The 9,268-nt window shown below is 50.8% G+C and overlaps 1 long non-coding RNA gene across 1 annotated transcript; it reads left to right on the forward strand.

Moving 5' to 3' along the window:
• Window positions 1-6,048: 6,048 nt before the first annotated feature.
• LOC141751284 (uncharacterized) lies at window positions 6,049-8,966 on the forward strand. The gene is made up of 3 exons (XR_012589941.1): window positions 6,049-6,925; window positions 8,271-8,317; window positions 8,947-8,966. It is a non-coding gene; the product is annotated as an uncharacterized LOC141751284 (long non-coding RNA).
• Window positions 8,967-9,268: the final 302 nt, after the last annotated feature.

Genomic DNA, 9,268 nt, shown 5'->3' on the forward strand with positions numbered 1-9,268 from the left:
AAAAATTACCATGACAGATGGTGTTTTTTAACCTTTCTTTTGCCCAATCTGGGGGGGAAAAAAAAAAATTAAAAAATTCTCAGAATATTGACGTGGGTTTTTAGTTATGAGTTACATCACTTGAAGGCCTAATCCGCAGCTTAGTGAGCTCAGCGCACAGACTGCCAGCCCGAAATGCGTTCGTGTGTTCAGGTATACGGATGCTGACACACGGGCACACGCCGGAGCAGGGTGGCGGGGCCGGGGGCTGCGGGGTGACGGTGTGGGCGGCTGCGGGAGCGGGTCCCCCCGCTCCTCCTGGCGCCAGGACGGGCAGGAAAAACTGCAAAATCCACTCCTGGAAGCAAACGGTTGGCGACTGCCGCGGCCAGCGGCTCCCAAAGGCATGTGGTGCTGGCAGCCAAAATGTCGTGTCGTCCTTGGCAGTAGGTGTCTGGTCTTGTAGGGAACGGTGGGCGCTGATGGAGGTTTAAGAATGTGGAATTTGGGGTTTTTTTTAAAGAGTTCCCGAGAGGGGAGCACCTCCCTGCTGTGCCCCTTCACATGGGGGATATAATCCCCCATTTTGGGGTAGGAGGGCGACGTGGAGGGAGCCCGATGCCCCCCAAGATAACTCTCCTTCACCACTTGATGAGGTCAAGTTTTTTCCCCTCCTGTTATTTTCTTTTTTGGGGCTGTTCAACGGGAGCCGATTCCCGGGGCCGGCGGGGTTGGTGGTGGGGAGATGGGGCGGGAGGAAAAGCAAATACGACATCTCCCAGCAGCGCCCGCGGATGCTGCAGGGCTGGTACACCGTGTACCCGGCGGAGCATTTGCTTTGTGTCTGTGCCTACCAGGGGAAAATAAATACAAAAATAATGCATACAGATGGGTTTCTTATATAAATAAATGTCTGGGGAGAGACCTGGCTGTGGGTAACCTGCTGGGAAAGTCTTGGTCAGATGGGAATTGTAGAGTTAAACACTCCAGTCTCACTTGGATGTGTCTCGGCTTTGATTTATACTTCTGATTGGATGTTTGCCTGGCCCGATCACAGAGTTTGGGCAGCGGCTCATGTTGACACTTGGTGTTTAGCTCTGGGTAAAGTTTAAACAGGACTTATCATGGCTCTGACACCTCGCGAAGGCTTCCCTGGTTTAATAGCACGCTTCATGCCATCTCTTGCGTAGGTTTTTACTGCGTTGCTGTCCTAGATATTCAAAAAAGAAAAAGGTAAACTTGCAAAATAAATTAACGGAATGACTTATTCAAAGCCTCTTCTAATTTTAAAATAACCCCGTTGCCCTCAAATCGTGTGGCAATTTCTCTACTGGCTTACGCTGGTATAATGTAAAGCTGGAGAAGTGATCTGAGGTCAATGAGGCCGATCCAGCCTTTCACAAACTGTTTACTGTGTTGCCCGTATTGCTTGTGTTTGTCCCCGAAGCGGCGTTGGGCTCTGCTGGGACTCGAGCAGCCTCGCGCGGGAGGAAAGGCTTGTTTTCGGGCTCTGGCATTGCAGTGAGACTTCAACAGGAGTGGGTCAAAGTGGTAACTCTAATTTGTGACCATCTTACATTTTAGGGAGAAAAAAAAAAATAAAATATAAGGGCTTCATCCTCTTTTGCTTTTCACAGAAATTGCTCAAGTTATCAGCTGTCGGGTTTGTCTCCCTCATCTTTCTCCCATCTGTAGAAGGACGTAGGTATCAGCTCTGGGTGCAGCTTTGGGGGCTCAGGTGGCCAAGGGCTGCCCCCAGCTCTGCTTGCACCCTCCCGCGCAGGCAGGAGAAGGGGACGGGTGACGGTATTTAGAAGGGAACAGGTGACAGTATTTATCTCACTTACCCCAACTGCCGTTTGCCTAATTTCAAACTCACGGACCGGCAGAGAAGTGCGTTGGAAGTGGAGTTTAACACAGCCATTCCCTGCCCGACGCGGGCTCTGGCTTTGGACAAAGCTTGTGCTAAATAACATTGAACTAATTTAATTTTATGCTTTGGTTTTTATGAGTAACAATTAAGAAAAAAATCAGCGGAACATAATTACAGCACCTTGAAGTGCAGCGTTACTCGGCCAAAGACTGAAATGAGGTTACGATATGACAGCCTTTTATCTCGGATCTGATAGGGGTGTTATTCATTGTATTAAAAGTTTGCCAAGAGAGGCTTCACTGAAAATTAACCCGTGTTATCACAGTGAGTAATATCCTGGTTTTATCATGCGGAATAAATAAATAACACAGACTTTATGCTTTTGCTTAATGAGGTTACACTGAGTGCAGAGCAAGGAAACAGCGTTAACTCCAAAGCAAGAAAACAGTGATTAAGACGAGATGAAACTGGAACAGAAAGTGCCCCCAGTTTTCTTGCATAACGGCAGAGCTTGTATTACTATTAATTATATTATGCAACGGGAATAGGATGGAATTTGGCTCTATCTGGCAACAGGCTGGGGTGAAAAACTCTTTGCAAACATCTCTGTGATTTCTCGGGGAAAATTCCACTTCCGTGATGCTCCTGATGCTGTTTTCTCACCTTGACTAGTTGTGGCTGTTGGGCTCCGAGCCACTCTGCCGAACCAACCCATTCGGCCCGAGGAGCCTTTTCCGCTTGATCTCGCTGGTGCTTTTCCCACCTGGGTCCCCAACCTGCTGCTCTGCGCCGCGGCACCGACAAATCCCCACTCAAAGTGATGCGGGGGATCGGCACTGATGGAGGGGGGAAAAAACCCCAAATTAGAATCAGAGAATATCTCAAGCTGGAAGGGACCCGTGAGGATCATCGAGTCCAACTCCCAGCTTGTGAGAGCCGAGCTCTGCTTGGTCACGGCACGTGGTCCTGACTCGCTTGAGGGTGTACAATGGGCCAGAAATGCTGCACAGGCCCTTTCCCCGAGGAACTGATGATATTTTTGGGGGTGAATAGTTAAACCCTGCAGAACCTGCCTGCGATACCGGCGGGAGCGGGGCTGGCAAAGCAGCTGACGCCAAGGGAAGGAGAGGGCTGGCTTCTGCCCAGCCGCCGTGACATGGTGCTTGGGGACATCCCATCCTACGGCACGTGCTGGCGGGGATGGAGGGGACGCTGGCGGGGATGGAGGGGACGCTGGCGGGGATGGAGGGGACGCTCGCGCGTGCTGCAAGCCCGGGTTTGGGAATGAATTGGCCTGATAAAGAGAGTGTCATGATGGACGGAGAGATGAATAGCCAGATTCTGGACTTCATTAGCTGGGAGTCTGGAATTGTTTCACGTGAACAAAAGGATTGTCCTGGACATTGATCCCTTGTACCTCTTTAGCTTTGTTCAACCTCCCTCTGGCCGGCCGGGGTTGTGTCAGTGGGCCTGAAACTGCAGGCAAGAAGAAACCAGTGGCAGCAGAGGAATTAACCGTGCTCTTCACTCAACGCACTGGTGGGACAGAGACCCAAGCCGTGCCGCATGGCTTTGGACTCCCGAGCTGGCACGGGGGAGCCTTGATGCCTCCCAGATCACCGAGCCCATGGGTCAGAGCGGTCTGGAGAAAGGGGATGGGGTGCCCGTGTCCCTGGGGGTGACTGTCCCACCACCACAGCTGGGTGCAGAAAACACCACGGAGCCTGGGCTCGGCACCACTCCCGGCTCCGGCTGCACCCAGGTTTCCCTTCCAAAAAGGAACTTTTTCCTCCTCCTCAGAAATAATTGCTCTGAAGAGCTTAAAAAAAACCAAACAAACCGCTCGTCCCTTCGTGCCAGTGGATGTTAATAATACCAGGAATACTATTATCCTCTGGGCTATCATCATCTATAATACCTCCAGAAATCGCTTGGGTAGTTTTAATTATGTTTGTGCCTTTTCTTTCAGCCCTTGTTATCTCCCAGGTTCCTGCGGGCTGGGGGAAGGGTCATGGCACTGAAGTCTCTTCTCTAAAGCGCTTTTGTTTTCCCTGCGCAGGTATTAAGTTGATGGCACAACAATCCCCGAGTACATTAGATTGGCTTCCCTGCCCTCCCCTGCCTGAATGCAGACCTTGTGCGTCCCCCGCGTGGGGAGCGAGCCCGGCGCGGGCAGCCCGAGGAGCGGGCCCGCAGGAATGCGGGCAAACAGAGCCAAATTGTTCCAGCCGCGGGAAGAAGGGAAGAGAGAGGGAGAAGGAGAGAAAGGGAAAAAGCGTAGGGTGGGGGGGGAGAGAGAAGGAAGAGCTGGGAGGGGGGAGAAGAAAAAATAAAAATAAAAAAAAAAATCCTTGTCTGTGCATGGTGGAATTTCTCTGGAGATATTTGCAGGATAGTGCGGTTAAAAAAAAAAAAAAGTTTAGCAAAATAATAGGGAGTCCTCCCTCCTACGCGTGCCATAAGGGGGGTTTTGTCAGCACAGTGGCCTCCATGGGAAGGTGACATTTGAGAGAACAATTGCTGGGCTGTTGTGCCATGCCTGCCGCTATGAATGAAGCTTAAGAAAAGGTGTCCTTGGCCTCTTGCTAAAACCCATCATCTTCTCCATTCCCTGCATGTGCCCGCTCGCTGCCGCTGCCTCCCGAAACGGGCCGACAGCTTATAAACAAAGGGGTATAAAAGATGAGATTGGAGAACGCTCCAGCCTCATTTGCTTGCCGGTGGCGGCAGCCGGCTCACCGCTCGTCCCACCACAGCCCAGTGGGATGCCGGGGCTCTGGGACGACCTGGCATTGCAGAAAGCACGCTCGAGGACAGAGATGTGGGGAACCTGGTTCTGAATGGACGCTTTGGGGCAACTTGTCCTTGGAGTTGGGCCACGTAGTTCCCGTGAGCAGCACAGGTGCTTGCTCCTTGAGGAACGTGCAAATCTTGGCCATGCACTTGCCTGGCATACTTGCCCGGCTCGCTGCAACATTCTCTGAGCTGCGAATTCACCCCTGAGCACCAGGGTTTCTGTAGCACCGGAGGGACGTGGTCCAGGTGATGGCACCGTGTTGTTCTATGGAGGTTGGACACCCGTGGTCTGCAGAGGAGCCCTGGGATTCCCACCTCAGATGAAGAAGATGACTTAGGAATGGCTTCACATAAACACCTGGATGTGTAGGTATGCGTATGCCTATATGTGTGTAGGGTTTGGGTTGGAAGGGACCTTAAAGATCATCTTATATGTGTACATATAGCATACGTGCCCTCCCTCTGTTCCTGGCCGGGCTGTGCTGCGTTCGGCCCACGCGAAGACTCTTAACACCTTCTTTCCCCAACCTGAAATGGGAAGTAAACCAAGTTTTTTGCTGCTGAGAGTTTAAGTTGTTCAAAGGTAAGGAGACTCTGTAGCTCTATAGGGTCTTAGCAGCGTTGTGGTAGGATCCTCTCTGGCCGTGTCTTCTCCTGGAGCAGGGCTGAGGAACGGAGCTGCAGTGGCCCAGGGGGAGGGACGGCGGTGGCTGAATGTCACCTGGCACCTTCACGTCTTCGCTGAGCTTTCCTCTCTGGCACGCTCTGTTTTATTAAAGGGTTTGGCCGATTTCTTGAAGTTCAGCACGTATTCATGAAAGATAAGAGTAAAATAGTAACTGTATTAATAATGTAAAACAGAGCTCTGTGTTGTCCGCACACGGGTACGCAGCAGAGCGTGCTGTGCACTGTGCAAGTGCAGAGCTTTTATGTCATATTAAGCACGCAGTTTACGGTGATTGTAGTTTTGGGCTGTGCATATGTTTTTGGCTAAGAAGAACTTAAGTGGCAATGAACGTCAGGAATTTTAAGATATCTCCTTGTAGATTTTGCATATTTTTTTCTTTCCTTCTGACGTGCGTTCCCCGGGGTTTACCCAGTGGTGACGCCTCTCAGTGCTGCACTTTGTGTTACCTCTTTCTGCAAAATGGGGTGAGGTTAAGGTGGTTCGAAACGCGTGTCCTCGTTAGCAGAGTGGAGGGGTGACTGTGGGCACCTACGAAAGCCTGGCCTGGGGCTTAAAAACAGGCTTAGGTTCAAAAGAAACGTTTTCCATTTCTGCTTATGCTTTTCAACTGTGGCAAATTACTTAACGTGTGTCTCTGCCTCAGTTCCCCGCCTATTCGATGAGAATTATGCTAATTATGATTACTTCCAGTAGTGGCAGGATAGGGAAGGAGGGCAGGGTCTGTGTGGTAAGTGTCGATGTATTCGCTGAAATGGCTGCAATGAAATTATGGTTACTGAGGTGTCCCAGGCAGCGACACCGCATCGTGCTAGATATCAAGGATCTGCTCGGAAGTGAACAGAAATTGGTAGCGAATGAATCGGAGGTGGAGGAAAGAACCAACTTCCCTTGAGTTTGTTGTTGGTAGATGTTAATAAAGCCAACCTCCTGTTGGTTTTATTAAAAAAAAAAAAAAAGAGAAAGAAGCAGATGCAAAGGATGCCTGTGACACCCTATCTGATAAAATATCGCATGCAGCACTAAGCTGAGAAATCGTCTGTCATCACACTCCCTGACTTAAAACCCACCCAGGCCATCAGCTCTTCAGGGCAGGAGTACGTTATCTGCTCGGTGCTGCTTCCCCAGTGCAATGCATCGCAACCTTCCAGCGTATCCCACCGAGGAGAAATCGTAATGCAATCTCGGAGCAGTGTCCCTGGATGAGTCAGGGGTTCCCTGGGGGGTGGTTGACGGGGGGGTGATAACGCCTCCCCACTGGGCAGCAGATGTTGGCAGGAGTTTATTTTTCCCTGTATATAACAGTGAGCATCCCTCCCCTGATACTTTGCGAGCGGGTTTCATTCTTACAACGCCCAGTAAAGTTAAAACAACTGTCTTCTGGTTTACAGGGGAGAAACCGAGTCAGAGGATCAGCTGTGGGACTTCTGCAAAGCCCTGTGGAAAACGGCAGAGACCGCAGAAGGGAGAAAACCCACCAGACTCCATTCCAGTCCCTATTTTTCCCCTTTATAGCCAGAGGGATGAAGAACGGGCACGAACACGGCAGATAACCAGCCGAGAGCCCTGCCGTCCTGGTCTGGCTGAAGCAGGTTGGACTCATGACCAGTGCATGGGGGTGGGCGCAGTGCGGACCTGAGGACTCGTGCTGGCTCATTGCCATTTTCTGTTGGCCAATAACTCCAATCTTCTTCTCCTGCAGCGTATTTATTTACCTTTTTTTTTTTTCCTTTTTTGTTTTTCCCCCCATTGGAGAACAGGCAGCACTGTTAGAAAGCTGAGGGAGCTGCTGCGGAGTGGGTTGGGTGGCGAGGGGAAGCTGGCTGGCAGTAGCCCGAGGCTATCATAAAAGAAAGTGAAACGGGAGTGTTAATGCTTTAGCCGAGTTCTGGAGAAATGGTTTTACTGTTTGAAAAGGAATTGCGAGACTGATACGTCTGGGAGGGTCTGGGAGCACGCTGAGCCCCTCCAGAGGCCTGGGGCATGTGCAGGCTGGAAGGACACTTGGGAGCAGTGGTGAGGGGGGTGTGTGTGTGGAGAGATGCAGAACCGCAGGTAATTTCAGCTGGAAAGGACCTCTGCAGGTCTCCCGTCCAACCCCACTCAAAGCAGGGCCAACCGCATTGGTTTGCTCAGTGCACGTCCTGTCAAGGTCTGAATATCTCCAAGGCTGGAGATCCCACCACCTCTCTGGATCCCTGTTCCGGTGTCTGACCCCCCTGACGCTGAGAACAATTTGTCCTAATGCTCTGTGTTCCTGCCTGTGACCATTGTCTTGTGTCCCGTGCAAGAGCAACCAGGCTCGATCTTCTCTGTACCCTCCAATTAAGCAGTTGAAGACAGCAATAAGATTCACCCCCTTCCTTTCTGAGGCTGATCAAACCCAGTTTTCTCGGCCTGTCCCCAGCTCTCCACCATCTCGGTGTCTTCTGCTGGAATCAAGCCAGTATGTCCATGTCTGTCTTGTACAGGGGGGCCCAAGACTGGACACGGTACTGTAGGTGCGATCTTGCAGGTGGTGAACCCCCTTGGGTGGTCAGCACAGCGCTCTGCCCTCCTCTCCCTTGCGTAGCTCTGGTTCTTTCCGAGATTAAATGACATGCTGGCCATGGCAGCCCTCGTGTGTGCTTGCGTCTGCGATGCTTGACAGCATTGCATCACGTCCCGTGGAGAAGGAAAGGAGATGTCCTCTAGTTTGGGTTTCTCAATCCACACGACTGTTCGGCTGGTTCCTACCTGCACAATTCAGACTGGGGGGTTTGGTTTTGGTGTTCTGGTCTTGTCCCATCCCTGATGTCTTTAGGAGACACCTTCAGCCAGCGTGGTCCTCTGCTGGCACCATCTCATTAACTCCACTGAAGTCAAAAGCTGCTAGAACAACAATCTGCTGGGAATTATGAATAAATGCAAATAGTGTTTGTTTGATTTACTTTTCAGGTCTGGCCAGGAAACCTTCAAGTAGCAGCACTTTCCCTTTTAAGCAGGTAAGTGCTTTTTTAAAACATACATGGGAATGTCTGTGCTCCTCTGTTTATCTCTATAAATCTCACTGTGCCTGAGCTTTTAAATAGCCATTCACACGGTAACTTCATGCTCGTGAAATTCATGAATGTGAGGAGCTGATGGCGCGAGCGGCCGTAGCAGATGGTGGGACACCTTCTCCAAACTGGAGAGGGGGGAGATACCGCGGGTGCGTAGGGCAAGGGAGTGATGGGGAGAAGAGGAGAACAGGGCTGGAGGAGAACCTGGACAAGCAGGAGATGATGGTCGAGACTCTGGTCCAGGCTGAGGGGCTGGTGGGACGGCGATCCCCGCGCTGGCACGTGGGAGGTGGGGATGTTTGTTCAGGGGAGGTTTGTTTCATCTGGGGAATCTGATCCGTCAGGGTGGATGGCAACGTAAGGAAATTCTCAGAGGCACAATGGTGAATGGTCAAATCAGCTGAGACTTTTGGCTTAAATATTTTGTTTTAAAATTCTATCATTAAAAAAAAATGGGTGTTTTTTTTTTTAGTTTTAATATTCATTTTTTCAACATTTTTCCACGAAAGGCCGAAACTTTTTCAGGGGAGGGGGAAGCATAACCTAACCTCCAATTTTCTGTCCCAAACCAGTTTTGACCAGCCATCCCAACAATGTAATCGTCGGAGGTCTTTCCCGCCCCCCTCCTTAGCAAGCAGCAGGCCAAGTATCATTTAAAAAAAAAAATAAAAAAAAAAAATCACCAATAAAAAAAAAAGCTGCCTTTTGCCATACATGGCTGGTGTATTTTTCCTTTGGAAGGTGGCCACCCCAAGCACACACAGGGCTCTGTGTGATCCTACCTCACCCTCCGAGAGGGAGCAGGAGAGAAAAACTCCCTGTGAGTTGGATGGGTTCCTTACGGGGGGGAGGTGGGCTGGCGGGAAGGGGGGCGAGCGGCGAGGCAGCGTTTTG

The sequence above is a fragment of the Larus michahellis genome, chromosome 14 (genome assembly GCF_964199755.1).
Source record: "Larus michahellis chromosome 14, bLarMic1.1, whole genome shotgun sequence".
Classification (NCBI taxonomy): domain Eukaryota; kingdom Metazoa; phylum Chordata; class Aves; order Charadriiformes; family Laridae; genus Larus; species Larus michahellis.